This window comes from Diospyros lotus, chromosome 6 (assembly GCF_014633365.1).
Source record: "Diospyros lotus cultivar Yz01 chromosome 6, ASM1463336v1, whole genome shotgun sequence".
Taxonomy (NCBI): Eukaryota; Viridiplantae; Streptophyta; class Magnoliopsida; order Ericales; family Ebenaceae; genus Diospyros; species Diospyros lotus.
The window spans coordinates 44,508,526-44,533,720 of NC_068343.1; the positions used below are offsets into that span (position 1 = coordinate 44,508,526).

General features: G+C 36.7%; 2 non-coding genes across 2 annotated transcripts; both read left to right on the forward strand.

Moving 5' to 3' along the window:
• The first annotated feature begins 203 nt into the window (after positions 1-203).
• Positions 204-310, forward strand: LOC127805375 (small nucleolar RNA R71). The gene has a single exon (XR_008024111.1). It is a non-coding gene; the product is annotated as a small nucleolar RNA R71 (small nucleolar RNA).
• A 23,825-nt stretch (positions 311-24,135) lies between these two features.
• LOC127805380 (small nucleolar RNA R71) lies at positions 24,136-24,242 on the forward strand. Its single transcript, XR_008024114.1, has one exon. It is a non-coding gene; the product is annotated as a small nucleolar RNA R71 (small nucleolar RNA).
• Positions 24,243-25,195: the final 953 nt, after the last annotated feature.

Here is a 25,195-nt window from a genome sequence, read left to right on the forward strand (position 1 = left end):
AATCAACATTATAAATTCCAACTCCCTTTTTATTTGCTCTTTCATTGTCCCATTGATAACTGTTGGCTGCCATCTCTTCCAAAAGTTCATATGCTTCCTCGGGAGTTTTCCTCATAAGGGTACCACCTGCAGTTGCATCTAACATCGAACGAGAAGATTGATTAATGCCACTATAAAAAGTTTGCACTTGCATCCAAACAGGTAGACCATGGTGATGACATTTCCTAAGCATTTCTTTAAATCTCTCCCACGACTCATATAAGGATTCATTACCAAATTGTGAAAAAGTTGTTATGTCATTCCTTAATTTAGCCATTTTAGAAGGTGAAAAATATTTAGATAAAAACTTTTGTGCCAAATCATTCCATGTAGTTATAGAACCTGCTGGAAGAGAATTAAGCCATTATTTTGCTCTATCTTTCAAGGAAAAGGGAAACAACCTAAGTCGAACTACATCCTCACTAACTCCATTATGCCTAAAAGTATCACATATTTCAAGAAAATTAGCAATATGAGAGTTAGGATCATCATTAGGGCCAGAAAATTATACACTCATCTGGATCATCTGAATAATTGCAGGCTTGATCTCGAAGTTGTTTGCTTGCACATTGGGCCTTCTAATGCTTGAGGTAGTGCCATCCAGAGTAGGTGTAGCATATGAGCTCAATGTCCTTGGATTATTTTGAGTTTGTTGCTCTTGCTCCATTTTGCTCTTTTTCTCCTTCTTTTGCTTTTTCAAAGTTTTTTCAATTTCTTGATCAATAGGTATCAGTTCTCCACCACTACTCCGTGTCATGCACCATGAAACCTACAAAGAAAAAGAAAAAAACTAAAAATTAAAAAAAATTAAAAATAAAATTTCTAAAAGATAAAAAATAATAATAATAATAATAATAATAAATAATTAAATTAAATTAAAATTGCAAAACCTAAAAGAAAAAAAAATGTTCAATCTAAGGCTAACTTATGTAGTTTTGATATGCAATAAACTAGTCCCCGACAACGGCGCCAAAAACTTGATGTGTGATTTTATGCACAATTAATTCGGGCAAGTGTACCCTAGTCAAATTTGCATATCGTGATGGAAAGATGTCGATCCCACGAGGACTAGATCACAATACCAAAACGATTCTAAATTAACCTAAGTTGAACCAATTAATTAATCAACGAAGAAAAATGAAAATAAATGGAAAATTGGATTCTTTGTGAGAAAAATTAATTAATAAATGCACTAGGGTTTAGATTTCATTTAATCTAGGTTATGGAATTATCTATTCAATCTGATTCAAAACCACAAATACATTTACAGTATTTTATAATTATTTGAATGTGATGGTGGATTTCCCTCAATTAATTAATAAGCTTTCTCAAGTCATAGTAATCCTTTATTAATTTAATTTCACTGTCAGATTTCTGAGCAGATATCAACGAAATAAATAAGCATTAAGTTCTTTGGAAACCTCTAATCTCGGAAGAGGATTTGACTCACTAAGCTTCCTCAATTCTCACACATGAGCTAATCATCTTTCGATCTCATAATCAAGCATGTGATTTATATTACTTATGGATCTAATTTATAACAATCCTTTAGTCAGTCATGCATAAATCATTAAATCATTAAAAGGTGGCCAATCTTTTAAAGCATTAAACACAACAATATAAATTCCTCACACAAATAATAATCGGGTTTTGAATCGAACCAAACAAATACTCACATAATTCTAGAATTAAAATCCATCTAAACCCTAGTTAAAATAAATTAACTAGACATTATTAACATAAAAATAAAAACAGAAAATTGAAGAAAGAGAAAAGAATGCTTCCTGCCCAGATCTGAAACAGATCTGGGTCGCAATTGGTGCTGGTTGTTATGCGACTGCCGGCTCCAATCTCTGTATTGTTCGCGACTTCAATTTCCCTTTATGGTGTCCGCTACTTCTCTCATTCAATCTCACTGTGCGCGACTTCCCAATTGCTTCGCTGTGCGCCGTCCCTCTCTTCAATTCGCTGTGCCCATCCAGACCCCTCTTCAATTCCTCTTTAATATATATATATATATATATATGTGTGTGCGGCGTGGGCCGCCCAAGCCTTCAATTTCAATTTCTTCACTGTGCTCCAATCTTCAAATATATTATTATATATATATGTGGCGCACGGAGCCCTAAGGCCTTCACACGCCACTGCCACCATTAGCATATATATATATAATAATAATTATTTTATTATAATATTATATATATAAATAATATAAGATAAAATATAATATATATATATGAATATTATAGTTTAATATATAATATAATATATATAATATTTAATATACTATTGAATATAATAACTTTAATTATATTATAATATTAATTATATAAAATATTTATTTATTTATTTTAAAATTAATTTTATAATATATATTTTTTTTCCTTTTACGCCCAAATCTTCAAATTAATTTCCTTTGCCAAGTTCCTACAAAAAGAGATTAAAATAATATAAAATCTATATAAATACACATTTATGTAGAAAAATTAACACAAGGTTAAGATAAAAATTAGATAAAAATATATATATATATAATTGAGCCCTATCATTAAGAGAAGGGAAAACGGACTGGACCAGTCGGGTCAGGACCTAAGAACTAACTGGATCGAACTCTGTCGCGACGAAATGGAAGAAGATGTTTTTCGGGCAGGAGGCGTGGCGGAGCACGGAGTGCACCACCGCCATTGACCCCCGGAGATACTCTAAGTCGAGCGTCATCGCGACGTGAATGATCGAGTCGCTGTCGTAACTGGCTGGACACTCGGCGCCGTTACGATACTACGGCGCTTCGACAAACCGAAGCAAACTCTCAATCCCATCGGACCCCATCGGCACCGGAAAAGAGCGAATCCTTAGGCACATCAGCGGTCAAAAAATAAGAAAAGCAACAGCGGAGGCCGATCGGAGCCGGGCCATTGCGATGAAACTCCCAACTTGGCGAGTGAATCAATCAATCGTCGGCTATGGCTAATAAATCTTGTCCATTACGCTGCTATCGCATTGGAGTGAAATGGAAATAGAAAGGAGAAGCAGAAAGAAAGAGATTGTGGAGATGGGTGCAAGGGTGGGTCACGACTGTGGAGATAGGTGCAGGGGTGGGTCATGACTATGGGGGTGTTAGGGTTAGGGTTGTTTTTTTTTTTTAATTTTTATAAAAATAGTGATGTGGAATTATAATTAACGTGGCAATGACATGGTAACGTGACAAGGCAAAGTTAACGCCTCAGTTAACGTCGGTTAACCCAGGGACTAAAAATGAGTAAAATTATTTTATTCAGGGATGAATAGTAAACACAATTTAGTTGATATCCTTAAAACTATTTTTTTTATTAGTCCAGGGACAAAATAATGTATTAAGCCTATAATTATTAAGAAATATGTTAATTCAATTATTAAAAATATATCAATGAAGCTAGAGTGGTGATGAAAGAGTTGGAGGCGGGAGGTGATGGTCTCGATGGAGGGGCTAGAAGCGATAGACAGCAATCGCAATGGAGGAGTCAGAGGTGACGACGACCGCAATGACAATGGGGTTGGAGGCAGAAGGTGGGAACGACAATGGTGATAGAGGAGCTGGAAGGATGTGGCGAAAAAGAGAAGGCAAAGGGATGAAAAGAGAGGGATAAGGTTCAAATTTTGATAGTTGTTGGAGGGTAAAATTGAAAAATACTTGGTCAACTAAATAAGTTATGAAAAACGTTTTGAGAAAAGTTGGGGGAGGAGATTTTCTAAAACGATATCAAATAGCGTTTAAGTTCGGTAGCATTTAAACTCTTTAATTTTTAACAAATGTATAACTAAATAAGTTATACAACGTTTATGCTTCACTGATAGCTTATAAACGCCCAACCTGCTAAGCCAAATGCCCTCTTAATTTCACTTAACCTCTTAAATTAAAGTAAAAAGATTTTAGACATAACTTGGACATGCATGAAGAATTAAGCTATTTCACCCGTTCACGTGACTAAATAAATTATTCTCCAACTTGAGTTTGAATTTATTTCTTTAAGCCTCCAAATATGTTAAAAATAATTTGGTGCGTTAAATGAGCCTATCTAGGGCAGGTTGGGTCAGGCTTGGGCTTTGGAGCCTAAATGGGCCAAGCTTAACAGAAGGTTCAACCTGTTTTTAATATAGTTTTAAAATTAATTTTAAAAAAATTATATTTATTTATTTAATGAATAGGATGTAAAAACATTTTTAAAAATACAAATTCCACTTTTAAAATAAAAATTTAGAACTTACAAAGCTATATTAAAGTTTATAAATATTTAAAAGTTATAGAAAGTCCAACCACGGTAAATACTTGCCATATATGATATTATATTATGTTCTTGTACGTTAATAGAGGATCTTTAATCAGCTTATCCATTCATACGTCGAAATATTCAAATAAATTTGTTGGCTTATGATATCACATTCTTGTTATAAGAAGATACAATTTGTACCTTCAGCTAGACAACGTCTTGCTTAAAATGTTGCTTTACTGCCTTAATCTCCCAGACTTGCCATAGGTGCAATTAAATTCTTTTTGGTTTATTCTCATAGCAGTGTGTTCAGTTTCTGGAATTTGTTATACTCAAAAACCAATGTGAATATATGATTTTACGGTGCAGAGAAAGCTGATATTGAAGTACACTCAGAAGTATAGAGTGGGACTTTGGAGGCCTTAGGGGGTGCCTGTCAAATCATGAAGGCTCAAGATTGGCTAGTCATTTGAAATGAAGTGAAGTCCAACAACCACACCCACAAGATTGGTGCTAAATTACTTCTGAAGTTTCTAAAACTTTCTCTATACTCTCTAGTCATTTTTCTTAGCTATGCAACTCTTCCTAGCGGAGTTCGAGTTTGAAGTTGAGTTGGAGTACATTTGAAGTCAACTGTTTGATTTGACCAAGTGAATATTCATGGCATGAGTTTTACTTTATTTTTTATTTTATGTTGTCTGAATAGCCAGCTAAGGCATTTCGCCTTTTATATACATGTCCTTTTCTTTGTTTTCCTATTATTATTTGTCAAAGAAGGAAAACGCTTGTGGGTTACTCAATGCAATTTGATCCCGTTGTTAAGATATGAAAAGGTTTCGACAATATCTTTATGATATGTCATTGGCATTTTCTTTTACACAACATATACATATATATATATATATGGTTAAAAGTAAGGCATTATTTGGCCATGAGAGCAGGGTCGGCCCAAGGCCCAATGGGGCCCTAAGCGATAATAAAAAATTTTTGGGGAAGAGTGGAGTGCTGTATTGTTTGGAGGCCCTCAATTTTTTATTTTTTATTTTGGTGGAGGGGTGGGGCCAATTTTTTTTTTTTTTTGGGGGGGGGGGGGGGAGGGGTGGAGAGGGGTGCTTTGTTCTCTCAAGTGGCTATGGCTGCTGTATTTTTCTTTGTTGGGTTGGGGGAAGGGGGGTTGCTTTATTTTTTGGGGCCCCCCAAAGGGAGGGGGTGCTGTATTTTTTTGGGGGCCCCTAGGCATAGGCCTATGCCTAGGGTCGGCCCTGCATGAGAGATTGGACAGCCTTTTGTGTTCGGTGAAGTTTGAAGAAATTACAATTTAAGATGGCTTTCTAGATCTTTAAATGGTAATTTTTATTTTTAAGGGGGAGGGGAGAGGGGGTTGTTGTACCCTTTTTATAGCTTAGCTAGGTTTGCGTAAATTGCTAATTTTGGAATTCCTCTTATTCTCAACGATGATAAAGTTCAAAGTGGTGGCATCTTTTTTGAGATTGATGAATTTGTTACATGCTACTTGGAAAATTAATTTTTTGTTTGATTGATAGAATAGATCACCTAAAAAGATTTGTAGGTTTTGCTAAAATTCTGATAGAAATTCTTACTCTCAATTTTACTGAAGGCTAAGGTGACAAAAAACAATTGGTCCATGATGGATCTCATCAATTCAAGAGGTAGTGATATAAATGTTGATTTGGAAAGTGGGAGAACTACAAGTGAGGAAGATAGGATTCAAGATCTTGAGTAGACCTCATTAATCAAAAAAGTTGTTGGTTAGGGCATTGAGTTGTCTTAGGAGGTTAAACAGATGTATTAAGGGTGGAGAAAGTTCACATTCTTCAAAAAAAGATGATGAGTTTTAGTGATCGGTTGGTTGAGAACATAATAGTGATCTTTAATAAGTTGGGTTTAGAAATGGTATATCTTTTGGATAAAAAGAAGGCAAAGGACAAGCATACAAAGATGAGCTCGTAACCACCTTGACCTCTCAAAGCTCCATCACTGGATGTTCCCGATATTAAGTTTGTTAGAGCATTGTCGGTGCTTGCTACAATAAAGCAAGAAAAGATTAAACCAATGAAGTCTGGGAGAAAATTAAAAGTAGGGAAGGCTCCATCCCTTAATAGCAATCATTTTGCATCGATTGTCACAATTATCTTTTTCTTTGTGATAATTTCTCAAGGTATTGTTTTGCTTTGGTTGTCCATATTTAGTACATTTTATTTCCTTAGGTGGTGCCTCACAGAAAGAAAATTTTTATTCAATTTTGTCGTTGGCAATCCTTATAAATTTTTGTAAGGGTTTTTTAAATGATACCCTAGATGATTGGTTATAAGTCAATCTCAACACACACACACACACTCTCATAGGAGAGAAAAAGAAAATAATTCTAGACTCGTAGTGCATTACTTTACCATTGATTCTTCTGAAGAAAGTTGATCAGGAAAACAAACGTACTTGTCTTGTAATGCACTAGTTCTAGACTGAGGCTTGGGCACTTTACAAATTGATGTCCTCGAGTAAAAATATTTCTTTGTTGGTCATTAGCAAGCTATTTCCTCTGATAGATCCCCATGGGTTTGCATAACTTAGTTGTATGCTTGCGTTAATAAAAGCACATTAAGCCCCTCCCAGCATAGTTAGCTTGTAATTGAACACTACATCAATTAAGGAAAGATATATGACCACCACATTTTAATCTGCACAAGTCAATGCCATGAGCACGTGAATATTAGACAGACGATGTTAGGGAAAAGCCTAAATGGTACAACATTGTAGTAGATGTTGCTATAACAAGGAAAAAAACAAATTAAGCAAAATCCTTTAATATTAAAACTGTGGCATCATTAAACTGCTCATCCAAAATCAAGCAATGATCAAATGCTTACATATTTTACAAAAATCATCTATGTTATATTTTCTTTATTCTTGACCAGTAACTGTGAGAAAGTACTATGTGTTCATTGCAGCTTACATTTTAGGTCTTCGGGGCTTGCAGTTTAACATGTATTCCAAGAGATGATGTCCTCTACCAGCATATTGCACCATGTAGACTTATTTTGTATAGCCTTGCATTGAAATTTTCCTAAATAATTGCTTGTCATACATGCATACTGGTTACTGTTTAGTAACTCTTTTGGTATTTAGACCCTCTTTGTTCATCGCATCACAACTCAATCATGACATTTACTTTCTCAAGGGCAAGTTCTTCAACACTTTGCTTGTCGCTTTGTCTTTCCCTTTTTTTTTTTTTATGAAAAATACGCCCATTCTAACCATTTCATGTCAGCAGCAAATGTCACTACTGCATCTATTCATTCCCTATACCCAAAATTCATTCTTAATCCAATTTCTTATTCTTCTTGGCATTTATCAAATTTCCATTTTGTTCTTGGATCCAAATATGTTTTCGTTGGACAAAATTGACCGACTAGATCTACCCCATTATTTCTATTAAAACTTTTTGAAATTTGTTTCCCAAACCACTTGTATTTCACAATATTGATTGTGATGCATTTTTTGTTATCTGAATGTTAGAAACACACGCACGATTAACATGTTAATTTTTTTTTTAGTCGTAAATATTAAGGTGCCCATTGACATGTTAATTCACCTTATAAAAGGCAATATTTTCATAGAAATTATAAAGATTTGTGCCCATCCTTTTCCCTTTCTTTTTTTTTTAAAAAAAAAATAATTCTTAAAACCCCCCATCAATTTTGCAGCAAACTAGAGGTGCACATATCCCAAACAAAATTGAGGAAAAAAACAACCCTGGGATGACGTTCCCTTACGGACGCCCCACCACGGTGTCTCTTTTCGTGACGAGGAGTTTAACTCAGGTCTGATCCAACAGTGGTTACGCTTGGGGAGGATTCGAACCTAGCTACAAATAAGCTAATTGTATTATGAAATTTTGAGAAACCCAAAAATCAAAAGCTACAAATATCCAAATAACAAGTAAAACACAAATACAAACATCTATTAGAATTCATAAGCTAATTGTATTCAGCTACAAGGCATATTTTGGCAATATTCAATATTACGATTGAATCTTTCAAAATCCTACTCTAGCCATCCCAAATAGGCAACCGCATGTCAATACTTGACTCTTGCAAAGCACACCCCAATAAACACACACAACTCGCCAGAATAACAAAGCTAACATTGAAGATAGCAGGGCACCTAGTTTGGATTAGTGAACCGCAACAAACCGAATTCACCATACTTGTTAATGCAGTGATAAGGGCTCATGCAATTCATCAAAACACCTGGAAAGTCCAGCTTAAAGAAATTGATGAAGAAACTTTTTGATCTCATTAATATACGGAGATTGTGTGGGAATTATATGACCAACCATCATGAAATAACTACTAAACAACCATCATGAAATAAAGACACAAGATCTCTGCTGGTAGGTTATTTATCTATTTGTCATTACCTTGACCATCACAAAAAATATAAAAAGAAGGGCAGCGGATGATTCCTTCCTTGTTGAAGATTGATGATGATGCGGAGCCGATCACCTTCTTCTATCTCGGACCAAGTACTTGCAAAAAAGGGGGGGGGGGACTCGCTCCCCGTGATCCCTCCGACGCTTAAGTCAGTTCACGAATTTTTGAGGAGTATAATAGTAATAGAAGATAATAAAAGAGTCCCTTAGGAATCAGATCCCACATACCTGTAGAGGTTACTATTAACTTGGAGCCATGTGTGCTAGTAAAGGCCAAATTTGGTCGCCCGTTTGCTTGTCTTGCCTTCTAACTTGTGGCTATGTGGCAAGGGATGGCGACGGAAGCAAGCAGGCTCACGTGGAAAGCCTCATTGGAAGCCAATACACTTTCAGCTTCGACGTCATAGACAACTTGGTCATTGGGTTCTCCTTCTCCCTTGTTGGTTCAAATTAAAACCTTTTGCCTCTACTTAGCAATTCTCCAATAGATAGTAGTTAAAACACTAGAATGATAAAAACAAGGGGAATAAGCTTTAACCAAAGCGATATTAACGAAGCTTCCACAGCGACCATGTTTGCCATTATTGCTGCTTGTTGCGGCCATTGTTCGCAGTTGAACGCCACTGCAGCACTGTTGCCGCTGACCTGCGCATCCTCTCCTCTGTCCATGCCAGCAGCTTGTTGGAGGCTTTCTATGCCCGCCGCTTCACCGCCATTGATGGTACTGTTCGTCGGTGGCCTTGCTTCGTTCTCTGCCACAGTCTTTGCTTACTGCGGCCATCGTCTGGCTCTCCAATGGTGACTTCTGGGTATTGCCCCCTTTTCCAGGAAGCTTCCCTTTACTATTATATATATAATATAACACATCTTTTCTTGCTCCAGGCTCCCCTCATTAGCTTTTCCCCAACATATATGTAACTCGCCCCAGTTTCCCCAAGAGCTTTTTCTCATAACATATATATATATATATAAAAGTTATCAAATATGTATACTGGGCGCCTCCAGGAGCTTTTTTGTATAATATATATAGCAATCTTTTTTATTAGCTTCCATATGAAGCTTTTCTCAATTTATATTATATTGTAAATGCCTATGCATATGATATGTATATATGTGCGCATGGTACAAAACAATAGGAGAATTACTTTTTTTCTGCTTGTATTTTTTACCATGCTTCAACCAAAACTTCTTAAGCATATACATGCATATGTATATAAATCTTTTGGCCTTCTCTTTCAATTATTTTTGGCAATAATTAAAAAATAAAATCACAGCTGGCACCAAAATATTAAAAGAATGAGCGTACCCATTATGCAATCAACACGTACGTGTAATTGAATTGCATAGATTTCATACGACTTGAAAGTGTACTTGGCAGACAGAAAGAAAAGACGAGGGCCCCACGGTGGGCGCCAAATGATGATACTGGACTGATCACCGAGGTCTGCCTCGAACCAAGTACCTGCAGGGGCGGGGCTGTAATCCCCCGAGAGAACTCCGACGCTCAAGTTAGTAGCAGAAATATGCCCAAAATGAAAATTGAACTAGGAGTCAGATGATCTGTACCTGTAGAAGTCGACCTCTATTTAAAGATGAGGTAAAGCACACTCTGAAGAGATAAGATAACTTCTGAACTGGACGTTGGAAAGAATCTCGGTTGATTGAGTCAACCTCGTTCAAAATCAAATATGAGATGAATGATGAAGATATAGGTGACACGTGGCACTTTCTTGAGGCAGGCACGTGGCGGCACCATATTGGGGATCTCCAAGGGTAGTATAGTATTTTTGCCCTTAGTAAAATATTCCCTCATCACTTGACATTTTTTCTATTCAAAAGGAATGATTATTTTTGGTATGAAGCTCAACTGAAATTATGGAAAGTTGTTGCATCTAGATTGATGCGTAGTTTGTGAACGAGCAGAAAATTAGGAAATATTAGGTGGTTAGGTTGCAAATTTTAAGGAAGCTTTTTTTATTCTTTATGACTATATATATATATATGTAGTTGTTCTTGATGAACAAAATCAAGAGTTTTTTCCTCATTTTCTTCCTACTTTCTTCTTCCTCAACTTACTCAAACCAACAAATAGTATCAGAGTTGTCAAGTTCTTAAGAGAGACTATGAGAAAGAGAGAAACCAGCAATCTTACCCTTACTACTAAAACCCAAAAACCTGAGAGTTTAGTCATGGCCTCAATAGTTTTTCATCACCTTCAGTTCCTATATTTTTAAGGGTGCTTTGGATATACAATATATGCAATTCTTGATCTCCAAAACGAGTTTGAGACTACTTATAGGCATTATGAAAATTACTTTAGCGTCATAGTTGTAACATCCCTTATCGAGCGATAGGAAGGACCGGAACAACTTACCCTGATAGACCTACGCAAACTTCCCAGGGGGGTCACCCATCCTTGGATTTCCCCAGGTTAAGCACACTTAACCTTTGAGTTCTTTGTCTGCATTCAGCCCAAAAGGTATCCAGCTGGTGTTGTTTCCTTTCTTACACTATCATCGATATGTACTAACTCATCTGGGCTCTCGGGGTATTATATTCTCCCCCCCCCCTTGAGCACATGACGTCCTTGTCATACGACCTTACAACTTGTCCCAGATCTTCTCTCATTGAGGGCTGCCATCCTAGAAGCTTGTCAAAAGCCGCTCCTTGTACAGACCCTCGAGCCCCGTCGCCACTCCCCGCCCTCGTCGGACCGCCTTTGCCAAGGGTCAACTCTGATACCACCTGTAACATCCCTTATCGAGCGATAGGAAGGACCGAAACAACTTACCCTGATGGACCTACACGAATTGTAATACCCCGGGAGCCTAGAGGAGTTAGTACATATCGAGGATAGTGTAAGAAAGGAAACAACACCAGCTGAATACCTTTTGGACTGAATGCAGGCAAAGAACTCCAAGGTTAAGCGTGCTTAACCTGGGAAAATCCAAGGATGGGTAACCCCCCTGGGAAGTTCCTATAACGCCCCACTTTACCAAATACACAATGATATCAAATATCACCTACGGGCGTTACGAAAACCCTTACCAATGGAAGCATTTGATCGAACCTGTAAGCTTAATCAAAACTTAATAAAGGGGTTTCCACTAGATTTCCTTTACAAGAGTAATAAATGCACATGGCTTCCAATACGCCAAAAACACAACACACCATTATAGGTACAGTTGTAGGACACTCACATACATATACTTCTTACAACCTTGAGTACCCTATCTGTTATTCACAATACATTACTTAGGTTACAAGGGTACATAGCGAAATCAAAATTCCAAAGCTAGCGAAGCTCCACCTCTTTGCCCACGTTTTGATCTTGTAACCTGAAACACTTGATGCTTTGACAAAGTTGGGATGATGAATGCCCCAGGGGTAAGAAACACTCGAGTTAGATAATTATATCTAAGTGAGTGGTACAGGGAAGAAAACTATGCATGCAAGAGCAATATGTAGCTTTTCCAAGAAACATGCAAAAATAAGAACGAAATCTCCCCACGATCACGGCTCACCACAAGAGCACGAGATCTAGGCTCACCGCAAGAGCATGAGATCCCCTGTGATACCCCAACAAATAGCCACAAATACAAATACCGAGATACATGTGCAATAGGCAAGATTTGCTCAAAAGCAACAAACTCACGAGATCTAACCTCTCAGCCCCCTTACACAGGCACGAGATATCCTCCTTACTTGCCATGTATGAACCCCTCGGCCCCCTTACACAAGCTCAAGGTAGCCCCCTTACACAGACTCACGTGGTCAGCCCCCTTACACAGGCCCCCGTGGTAGTTCACATACGACAAGCTACCAACTAGCCACATCCACCAAATGACAAGATATATGACAAAGCAGAAGGAATATGATCACAAGCCACGCACGAAAGCTATCATGGTCAAACTCGATGCAACAAAGCAGAAAGAATATGCTCGAAACAAATGGAACATAAGATGTAGGCAATAACCCATCAACAGGTGAAAACCAAGAGTGATCAATAGGAATCAATGAGCATGCATAAGAACCACTCAAAAATGAAACCAAGAATAATCAAGAGGAAGCATGCACAAGAACCACTCACATTGATTGTTTTCCCCTCGATAGCACAGTTTTACAGCCGAGTTTTGAGCACTAGGGGTTGTTTCTGCAGAAATCACGCATTTAAGTGAATTAGACCTTAAATATTTTTACACAGGGTTGTAGGTAATTAAAATAGGAGAACAACGGTGAAAATTTTAGGCCAATCGGAGGCCGGATGCCCCCTCACGTACCCTCGGAAGGGTGGCCACGCGCTGCCCCTTCTCTATTTTGCAACCCAAAATTAAAACGACCATATCTTGCTCATTTTAACTCCGATTTGCTCTCCGTTTGAATATATGGACTCATATTTTCATGCTCTACGATCCTACAAAAAGAAAATGGGCTTACCTTTTTTGTTTCCTTTCTGTTTTGGCAGTTTTCCAGCCAGGTCTCTCTTTCCTTTCTTCTTTGATTTTTCTTGCACTTCCTTTCTTTCCTTTCTCCTTAGCTTCTCATGGCCTTAATTCATTCCCTTTATATAGCTTTTAAATGCCCAAATCCTCAAGATTTTACTTGGCCTCCAAGTTGCTCATTTTCTACCCAAGTAATCATCACACTTTGAAAATTTTCCAATCTTCTCAAGCAAGCTTCCACTTCTTCCAATCCTAGGCCACCAAATACTCTTTGAAGATAAGCCTTATCATCTTCTTTCTTTGCAAGCAACTCCTAGCCAATCCTAATTCTCCAAGTTTAGACTTTAAGATAAAAATCAATCATGACATCCTTTGATTTTGATTTCATCTTCTCCTTCAAGCCTTTACTTCCTTCCAATCAAATCTCCCATTTACGTGGCTTTCATGATAAGAACACTCAAAGACTCTTATCTCTTCTCTTCCAAGCCACTCATAGCCTTCCAACTCATGCCACTTAAGACTTTTGGGATAAAAATCCATCATTACAACCTTTGAATATTTCCTACTTTGATTCTATCTTCCAAAGCAAGCTTCTCATTTCTTCCAATCTTAAACCTCCAAGTACTCTCTCACGTGACTTTAGGATAGGACTATTATCTCTTCCTTTGCAAGCCAATACAAGTCTTCCAAATTAAGTCTTCCAAGACTTTTGGTGTAAGATTAATCATAACAGCCATAAGACTTTAAGATTTTAGGAAAGAATTCTCAAACAAGTTAATCCTATCTTTCCAACACGTAGCTTCTAGGACAAGGATTCATTATTGCATTCATTCCTTTATTACATTAATGCCCTAAATCAAAATACCTTTCACTTTATTGTAACATCTAAGCTTTACCTCAAGTTTCGGGGTATTACAACAGTAGTGCAAGGGTTGACTCTTGGGAAGGAAGAGTCAGCTTTCACAAGCATTCTTTCGGTAGATTTTGTAACGATAAAAAATATGACCTTTGGAGCATCAAGAGTCAATTTTTGACATACGAAGAGTCGACTTTCAGTCTAGAATTTGAAAAAGTATTTTTATATATAATTTTTATGCATTTTATAATTACTTAAAAAATAATTTTAATGAAAAATAATATTTGTTATAATACATATACTATAAAAAATATTTTACAAATTAATAAAAAATAATTTAGTACTACAATTAATATATTTAAAAAAATACTTTTTTTGTTAATTATAAAAACACTATACTTTGTATATTGAAAATATTATTTTTGTTAATCATTAAAATTTAATTAATATGTGCAAGTTGACTCAACATAAACGTGCTACAAAGATATAGATAACTACAAATATGAAGGTGACTAAGCATATTGCGAAACACGATATGAGAAAACCCTTCAAAATATTTATTACATGGGTTGACATGATAGTTCATTCTTCTTTTCATTTTTCAATTCATTTAGAGCTCTATAAAATTCTTAATAAACAAGACTAAACTTTTATGTGCTTCGCATGACTCAACTCAATTCATTTGCAACCTTAAAGAAAAAGGTTTTGGGTATCATATTGACAACTTTCTTTGACATTGCCTTCACCTCTTTGCAATTTCCCTTTTCCATCTTTGAAACCATCACAAAGACTAAAGTTTCGTTCTTCCATTCCATTCTTCAATTCTGTAACACTTCGCTCTTTTGTTCTCAATCTCTTTCAACCTCAAACACAAATTCAACCTAGTAAGAACCTATGCATTAGGTTTTTTCAAAATTTTTAAAGAATCCTAATGCTACTACAAAGAGAGAGAAAAAAATAGCTAAAAGAAAAATAGAGATAAATATGATAGTTTTTACAATTTTTACTACAGGGGCATTTGTTAAAACAAATTGATATCTTCACATGTAATTTTTCAAACTAGATAAATAGCCCCTGTAATTATACTAAATATCAAAGGTGCTTATTGTTATTTATCATTTTAAGTTAAACATTTGTCAATGATGTAATAATACATATCAATATAAATTATACTTATATTCATAAAAAAATATTTAATTCTTTTTCTTCATTATTTTGACTTTGCTCTTCATTTTATTGTAAAAAAATTATAACTCTATATTGATATTTTATATTATATATCATATTAATATATAAATATAAAACGTACTAAGGTAAAATATTAATAGAAGTCTAATTTTGTTCCATTACAAAGTTAAAATTTTCCTATTAACCAAATAACATAGAGAATATATATTCGATTTCGAATACAATCCCATATTAAAAGAAAATAAAAAATTTTGAAACCCCCCCCCCCCCCCCTCCAAAAAAAAAAAAAGGGGGGAATAGAGGTAGTAGTATTTATCAGTCACAAAACGCAAAATATGACTGAATGTTCCCTTTGGACTTGGGGCTGAGACTGAATCTTCTCTCTTAAGCTTCAAAATTAGAACATTAATAACATTAATATTATATTAATATAAGATTAATATTAACCATGAAATAAATTTCTAATAACATTAATATAAGACCAAAATATGACATACGAAGGCCAAAACAGTCATCACCGGACAGCAACCAATTCAATTTCATATTCCAGCCAAGAGTTCGGTGGTACTGCCTCCCCAGCTCCTTCACTTCCATAACTGCATCATCATCACCATAAAATATAACATATATATATATATATATATATACACCAAACCAAACCAAAGCCAAACAGAGAATAGAGCATTGGGAATATTAGGGTTTAAATAAAATAAAATAGAAAGTCTGATCCTTTACCCCAGTGATGGCGGGATAATAAGCCTTCTCTTGCCACCAGCTCGCATTCCTGCAAAAATCACCCAACACACAGCCCTGTAAATACAAACCACTGACGCTTGGGAAAATCATTTGTGACAAATGGCATTTCTCAAAGATTAATATTTTCAAGTGTTATAAGTTAGCTACTGTTATATTTTGTGAAACATAAAAGAGGCCCAAGTCTGGGAGGCCTCTTGTGGCAACCAGGGCTGCCCTTCTGGGCGCCCACTGGAGGGCCGCAAGATGCAGCCAACTTGGGCCAGCCCACTTCTCATATCCTTTGATCTCTTGTCGTTTTGTCTGCTGCCTGCTGCTCCCTTTGCACGATTTAATCCAGACCATCGACGCTGCTTTTGCTGAGGCAATCCGAGCCATTCACTTCATTATATCTCGCCTCGAGATTGCCGTTATTTGATCGCATTGAAGACGAGTTTTGCATTGAGGGGTTTGGCAGAGAGTCGGTCATTTCTAGGGTTTCATTTTTTGCTCTCTCTCTCGTTCTTTCTCTGTAAATGTTGTATAGTTCGTCTTCTGTAAGCGTTCTCTGATTTTGTTTTGTGTAAGGTAAGCTCCTAATCTGTAAGTGATTTCGTGGCTTACGGTTTTAGAAAATTAGGGTTGTTTTGTTATTGTTTTGCTGTAATCAGATTGATTCTATTAGTGGAAGTGAGCTCTTCTCACCGGAACTCAAGTGGACGTAACCCTATTTTTGGGGTGAACCACTATAAAATCTTGCGCCTCTTGTTTTTTGGTTTATGTTTAAAATACTGTCAATATCGGCTGCGTTTAATTTTTTCAGATCGTGTGAGTTCATTTGTGTGAGATTTTGACGGTGTGTTTGTGTTTGGAGATTTTGCTATCTCTGTTTGTTTGTAACAGCTACCCTCAATACCAACATTCCATCCCTCAATGATATCTTCAGCACCTGTACAACACAATACAGCGAGGTGAGAAAAAACCAAAAGTAGAACAAATAACAATTATGTTGAAGAAATATGTTGTTATCTGCCAATGTATTACCTAGACGAAACCTAAAGGGCTTTTTGCCAATGTTTGAGTCAAATACTAGTCCATTCCCTCTTATCTTGCCAATAAAATAGACCTTGATCTGTGCCAAGTACTAACTAAATCAATCTATAAAGTCAATAATACATAATACATATGGATGAATAGAATAAGACTAATAAAAAAAACACAGAAATAAGAATATAGACAACATGCTTTTTTTCCAGGAGCAGCAGTTTTGCCATCAGATTTACCCATTTGTATATCTTCGATGACCAACCCACTTGGCAAAGTCCTTAACTGAGAAGATTTATCGTCCACGTTCTTTTCCTTGAGTTCCACAAGAGATCTCTCTTTTCCTGACAATGAAGAAATGTCGGTATCCAGGTTTCCCTCATTCTCATGTAGTTTACTATTCTTTTTCTTTCTACTTTTTTTACTCTCATATTGAACTCCATCACGTACTTGGTCAGGATCAAGGTTAACACCACTGCACAGAATGCAAACAAAATTTGCCTATAAAATCAGAGGACAGCCAGGAAACAAGTACTGGATAAGCCTGTTCAATAAGCATGAGACTCCACCCCAGTTGGACAAAGGTTGGTCACCAAATAGAATGACCAAGCCGACGGCATCTGTTACAACCAGCAAAATGAGTTAAAAGGAAATATGCTACATATGCATTACACATGGACAAGAAAAAGTATGTGATCAGTGTCATTAAAGACATGCCTAGGCGCCTAGAATTCTCCCAGGTTGGCGCAAAACAGCCAGGCATGCCTAGGCCCACCAGGCCCTCAGGGGCAGCCTCGAGCTTAAGCGTACCTGATTTTTGTGATTCTAATTTCAATTATTACTAAATACTAAATACTAAATAAATAACAAATCAAAAAGAAAAAAAAAACAACAACAACATAAGAGCTGGCGGCCATAAAAAAAAAATAAAGAAAGAAAACTGAAGAGACTCTCAGCTCTCCCTTCTTCAAACGGCAAACTCTCCTTCAAACTTACATCATCTCCCTTCTCCAAAAGGTCTCTTGAGGCAAACGGAAAATGGCACAAAGGGCAGCAAAGGACACCAATATTTCTAGGTATGTTTGTTGTCTTGTCTCCTCTCTTTATTTATTTTCTAGTTTTGTTTTTCTATTTTTTCTTTTCCATGCTTTAGTGGTATTGTTGTGAATCTTGCAGGAATTATAATGTCATCCAATGCTCCTGATAGTAGCTCTTGTTGTCAAAGAAAAGATCTAATATGAAAATATCACACTTTGATAAATGCAAAAGATATGAACTCTTTCAAATGTTATTTTTGTGGGAAATTAATTGAAGGAGGTGTTTTTTGAGCCAAACAACACCTTGTTAGAGGTTATAGGAATGTTGAAATTTGTCCAAAATGTCCTCCACATGCATATCAGAGAAGAAATTAAGGAGTACAAGTCAAGCAGGAAAGAGAAGAATGACATTGATGTTATACCAGATTTTGATGATATTGATACACTTGGACATGATGATGTTGATGAGATGGCCTTCCAAAGCCGTGGTAAAAAGCCTATGCAAGGTTCATCTGTGCAACAAAAAAGGAAAAAGCAAAAGAAAATAGGGCCTCTTGATTTGTTTTTGTCCACTATACCTAATGAAAAGGAAGCAAAAGGGAAGCAAACAACAATAGAAAGTCATGTTGATAAAACTGATAAGTGGTTGCTTGGGCAATTGACGAACTTGGTGACTCCGACGGTGAACTTGCACATGAGGATGGTGACTTGACATGGGCTAATGTTTCTAGAGCTTCTTCCATTGAAGAACCTTACTATGCAACTAGATCAAAAACAACAATTGATTCAACTCCAAATTTGACAATGAGTAAAAGTGATACAACTTCAAAATGCTCCAATTGAACTTGATGAAGATGGAGAGGGAGATGGCGTGGAAGAAGAGGAAATTGGAGATGATGCTTCTACCGATGAAAATGTGAAAATGTTTGATCTTGATGATGATGATAAATTTTAGATTATTTAAAATGCATAATTAGTTAATCTTATTTAGGATTTAAAACCTATAAATTGTTTAAGGCTTTTAAATTGCACCTTTTGACATTTTTTATTGATCTTTTAATTATATATATATGTCAATAATAGATTTTAAAATTTCTTACAAAGTTTTAAACTTTTGTGATGCACAGGCGCGTGCCTTGGGCTTTGAATAACACTACATGTGATCTAAACAACATAAAATATTCTTAGTCACAGCCACAAATACAGTTTCCCTTTTCTTTTTTTTCCATAGAAAAAAGGGAAGGGTGAATAGATTACTCACTTATCATGAAAAGACTTCTGATCTGTTTCACTTTTCTCATCAAGATCCTTGACAGTTTTGCTAGCCCTACCCAAGCAATAAATTACAAACACGTTCTAATGGCGGCCAAGCATCACAACGAAATTAGTGTATAACAAACGATCAACCCGAAAGACAAGAATATAATAAAACCCAAATACTTTTAGTTAAACCATCATTGAACTAGGTTTCATCAATCACCCTAGCCACAAAGTACTTAGCCTAACATAGTTTCAACCAATGAAAGAATAATAAAAACAGAGTTCATGATGTTGGAGAGAAGAAAGAACAGAAAAATACAACCAAAATCGAAGATCTTCAAGAAAATCTCCCTCTTCTTCCTCGACTTGCTGTCTTCTCCCTCTCCAAAAAGCTCCTAAATCTATCAAGAATCCTTCCTTATATAGTGCTTTTTAGGTCTCCAAAGTTGTGCCCTTTGAGAGAGCCCATCTCCACTTAATTTGAAAGGAAACGGGCTTAAAATAGCCTTTATGCGAAGCCTAAAGCCTTACCGCGCCTTACCACGGAATGCTTTCCGCAGTAAGGTCGTGAGCCACAGAATGAAAACTTGTCACGAGCTTACCACATAATGTTTTTCGCAGTAAGGTCGTGAGCTACAGAATGAAAATCTTGTCACGAGCTTACCACAGAATGCTTTCCACGATAAGGTCATGAGCCACAGAATACTTCTTCAACCATGGCTTCATCACGGAATGCTTTTCGCGATAAGACCGTGAGCCATAGAAAACAATTCTTACCACGACCCTACCACACAATGCTTTGCGTGACAGCACCGTGAGCCGTTTCTCTTTGATTTTCAACACTTCACCAATGACGTCATTTTTTTGGTGTGTTGTGACATCATCATCCTCGACCCCGAATGGACCTTTGACCTTGCCTTTACTGCCATTTTAGTTGAAAAAATGCGACATCATCATCACTTTTTACTCCAATTGCCTTCAACACATGCTCCACATCTACATAACCATATATAGAACCAAATCAAGTAGAAATCATGCTCATTGAATGTATAAATGCTAAGTTTATATACCAAAATAAGTGTATAAAAGACACTTATCAAACACCCCCAAACTTAGACTCTTGATCGTCTTGAGCAAGATTATTGACTCAAATATATCACCCCTCAAGTAGAGAATAGTTAATATTTCAAAATCACTTACAAGTTGGATAGCCTTCCAAGTAGCCTCAGATTTTGGTATCATTCATAATTCACACAGAGTTTTCTAGTAGTGCTACACAAATGTTTTGGACCTATTCCATGTTTTAACGTGTGTGTGTGCGAATCCTGTTAGGTACAATATCATGCATAAGGTTGTTGGTATCCCGACCCCTTGATGGTCTTATACACTTTCCTGCTCGTGATATTCACTCCACCCCCAAACTTGGTCTTTTCATTCAATCCCTAGGCACTCTCAATCACTATTTTCTTTCTTGTTCAAGTTTGGTTGGACTCAGCCAAAAATGGCGTTGTCTCGGTTTGTGAAGACTCTCCTTTATTTTGAATGCTTTGGCATGCTAACATCCACTAGACAGTCAAACCCACCAATGTTCTCAATCCCTAAGAGTTACAAACATCGGCACCATTATTGAGATTTCTTTTTCTTTTTTTTTTCTTTGGCCTTGCAATTTTATTTTTATTTTTTTTGAACGAGTGCATTTTATGCTCCATCTCATTTTTTTTTTGATATCTTATGTGCAAGCCTTCACTCCATTAAGCTTTCTGAATGACCCTTGTAACGAGTTTTCAACCGATGACTCCCAAGCCAGATGACCACGGGGCATCAGGTTTTAAGATACCCCTACGGGCATAATCACTCAAGTCATTCAGGCTACAAAGAAAGGTATAAGATATATGCAGGCTCAAATTTAAATTGATGCACGACATAGTGACATAGGGATTAGATCACTAACCTATGGTCATTGCCTAGCTTCCCTTAGTATGCCTAACACATTCCACACAAAGCACGGAGTCAACACATTCCTCAACATTTGCCATCATGGCTCAACCTTTCCCCAACTTTTCTTTTCATTATGTTAGGTGATTAAGTTGCTCACAAAGTTGGTTTAAGGGCAAAAGTCTAAATGGAAACCTAGCAGTGTAGTCAACCTATGCATTGAATCTTCTGACACATGTGCTCAAATTAGTCTAACATGGATAATGAATCTCAAAATGAAATGAGTAGCATCACTATCTTTACTCTTTGCATCAAAATAGTACCAAATAAGCTTCATCATTGATGGCACGTCTACCCAACAAAACAAGATAATTTTGTTTTTTAATAAAATCATACTACCAGACCATACGACATATGCAAGCTGCCCATAGTGAATCTCCCCCCAAACGTAAACATTTCATTGTCCTAATGGAACAAAGAGAAAGAAAATGAAGGAGTGTACTTGGACTATAGTGTCAAGGTTGTGATGGTAGATAGATCAACACATGCTCGTTTTGAGGTATTTGGAACTTTCGGCAATGGCTTTGCCCTTGCAAGTAGCTGGTGTGGGACGACTCTTCCACTGCATTATCAATTCCAAAAATATACCTACAATGCACAAGTTTGAACATGAGAGAGCAACAATGACTAAGAACAACATGAAGTGGATAGAGTCACATGGATGCCCAAACTCCCCCCAAACTTAAACCTCACAATCCCAAACAAGGTGCAATGTGCAGGTGAACATTGGTTTGGGGCATTTTATCAAACACCAAGTATGCATGCTGTTATGATGACCTTAACATTGTTTTTGTGCAAAAATCCTAAAGAATGACACTCTAACCTAACTCAAAGTAAAGAAAAGAAGAGAAAAAAAAAAAACAAATGCAACATGCCAATAAATGAAAGAGATAAGAAATTGAGTTGCCTCCCAATAAGCGCTTGTTTAAAGTCATTAGCTTGACTAGGCCTCCTTCTTCAAGGAGGCTTGAATCCTTTTTCCATCAATATTTTGTGGGTGCCATTTAATGAATTTATTCCTTGAATGTTAGCAAGTTTCAATCCAATCCCCTTCTTTTGCTCCCTCAACACCCTTACCAACTTTTCCTTTTCATGACTTAGTGGCTTGGATTTCGAAGAAGAAGAAACATCCAAAGAACACAGTTTGTCTCTTTTGGATGGACAATCTTTTTGCTTCTCTCCCAAAGAGCCCACTACCACGACCCTATTCTTAGCATCCAAAATTTGTTCCTGCTCATTAAAAGAGTTAGCCATGCAATTTTCTGTAGGGTCATCATATCTCTCTACCAAATGAACAATGTCATCCCTTATTAAGACTTCTTTTTCATTGCCATTAAAATGTTTCATAGCCTTAAAAACATTAAACATAACTATATCATCATAAATTCTAAGGCTAAGTGTTCCTTGTTGGACATCAATCAAAGCTCTCCCTGTGGCAAGAAAAGGTCTCCCTAAAATTAAGGGCATATCATAATCTTCTTTGATGTCCAAAACGATGAAATCAATAGGAAAAATAAATTTATCTACTTTTACCAAAACATCTTCCACTACTCCCCTCGGATATTTGATACTTTTGTCTGCCAATTGAAGAGAAATTGTGATAGGTGTTGGTTCTTTTAATCCAAGCTTCCTGAAAATAGAGTAAGGCATTAGGTTGATACTAGCACCCAAATCACATAGAGCTAGTTCAAAGAATAAACTACCAATGGTACAAGAAATAGTAAAACTCCCTGGATCTTTAAGTTTTGGTGGTAGTTTGTTTTGCAATATGGCGCTACTTTCCTCCGTTAACATGACAGTTTCATATATGGTCCTCTAGTTTCCTCTTATTTAATAAGATTTCCTTCATGAATTTCACATAGCTAAGCATTTGAGACAGAGGTTCAACAAATGGTATATTGATATGTAGCTTCTTGAAGACCTCCAAAAATTTCTCAAATTGCTTATTCAACTTGTGCTTGCGCAACCTTTGAGGAAACGAAATAGGTGGAACATATGGCTTGACTGGTGGCAGAGCAACCTTCACTTTTTCAGCTACTACTTCGGGCTCATCATCTTGATCAGTTATCTCCTTAGCTATACCATTTTCTTTTGCCACACTTGGTCTCTTAACATGGATTTTTGGTAACTGCACCCCGCTCCTTGGGGTTAACTTCCATATTACTTGGCCACGTGCCCAGTTGCCTTTCTGTTAGGATTTTTGCTAGCTGCCCAATTTGATTTTCAATATTCTTAATGGCTGCTTCAGTTCGTTCACTTCGTTCTTGAAGCTTGGAAATCACTTCTTCCAATCCTCTTTTTTTTTTTCATGTGGTCTTCCCTGTTTTGGTGGATTTTGAATGCCTTGATTGTTTCCATATGAAAATTAGGATGGTTCTTCCAACCGGAATTGTAAGACTGAGAAAATGGATTATTCAATGGTCGTTGGAAATTTTGTTGACGCGGAAAATTCTGTGCATAAGTAGCTTGCTCTGTGAAAGAAGAATCCATAATGAGCAATGGACATTCAGATGACTGATGAGTTGCTCCACAAGTTACACAAACTAAAAGAGAACCTTGGACCATATTAACTGATGGAGAATATTTTAAGGCTTTCATTTGCTTTGATAGTGCGTCGATTTTGGTCAACATCAACGTGTTAACATCTACTTCATACATTCCAGCTACTCTGTTATGTGAGATTCTATCTGGCCAAATCACAAACTGCTCACTCATTGTCTCGAAAAGGTCATGAAGCTGCCCAGCTGATTTATTTCGAATGGAACCACCTGTTGTAGAATCCACCGTTGAACGACTATAAGGAGTTAACCCAACGTAAAAATAATGATTTTGGGCTGGTAATGGAAAACCATGGCTTGGACACTTCCTCAGCAACTCTTTGAACCTTTCCCATGCCTCATGAAAGTTTTCTAATTCGGCTTATTGGAAGGTTGAAATTTCATGCTTGAGCTTACTAATCTTAGCCGGTGGAAAATATTTTAGCGTGAACTTTAGAACCAAATCCACCCATGTAGTGATGCTACTGGGTGGTAGTGAGTCCAACCACTCCCGAGCTTTATCTTTTAGAGTATGAGGAAAAAGTCGCATCCTCAGTGCTTCCTCATTGATGCCTTAATATTTAAAATTTCCACAATACTCCAAAAAATGAGCAAGATGATAGTGAGGATTTTCATCACTTCTTCCATAGAACGAAATGTTGTTGGAGAATAAATTAATCACATCTGGACTCAATTGGAAGTTATCATGCCCATATGGAGGGTAGACTATGCTCGACCGGTCCTCAACGACAGGAGGAATCATGAAATCCCCCATCAAGATATCTCTCTCATTGATCTCAACTGTACCCTCCACTTGAACAAGCTGATTACCGTTGTCGTCCATAATGCTTTGCTGTTGTTCCCTTTTTTTCTCTTTGTTCACGATGCCTTTGATGAAAGGTTTGTTCAATCTCTGGATCAAACTCCACAAGATCAAGACGTTTTGAACGCCGCATGCACTATTCCAATCCTAACACAGCAAAAACTGAAATAGTTCAGCGTAAAAAATTTAAAGGAAGCAACACAAGTGTTAAAGCTAATCTTAATTAAAGCAATAATCAAAAGAGCCAATCCCCGGCAATGGCGCGAAAAACTTGTTCGCATATTCTTTCCCGCAAATGAACGGAATCGTAACAAGTAATATAATGATGAATAGAGTATCATTCCCACGAGGAATAGCTTTTAATCCTTACTTTAACCACTATTAGCTTTAATAAACCACACACAATTAAAAGAATACTCAATGTAAGTTTTATATTAATTAAAACTAACTCACCAAATGGAAAACACAAAATAATTCTTTAGGTTTTGAATGTAGAAATCTAATGCACTAGGGTTCATGAATCCACCATAGTTCTTTAATTGGTT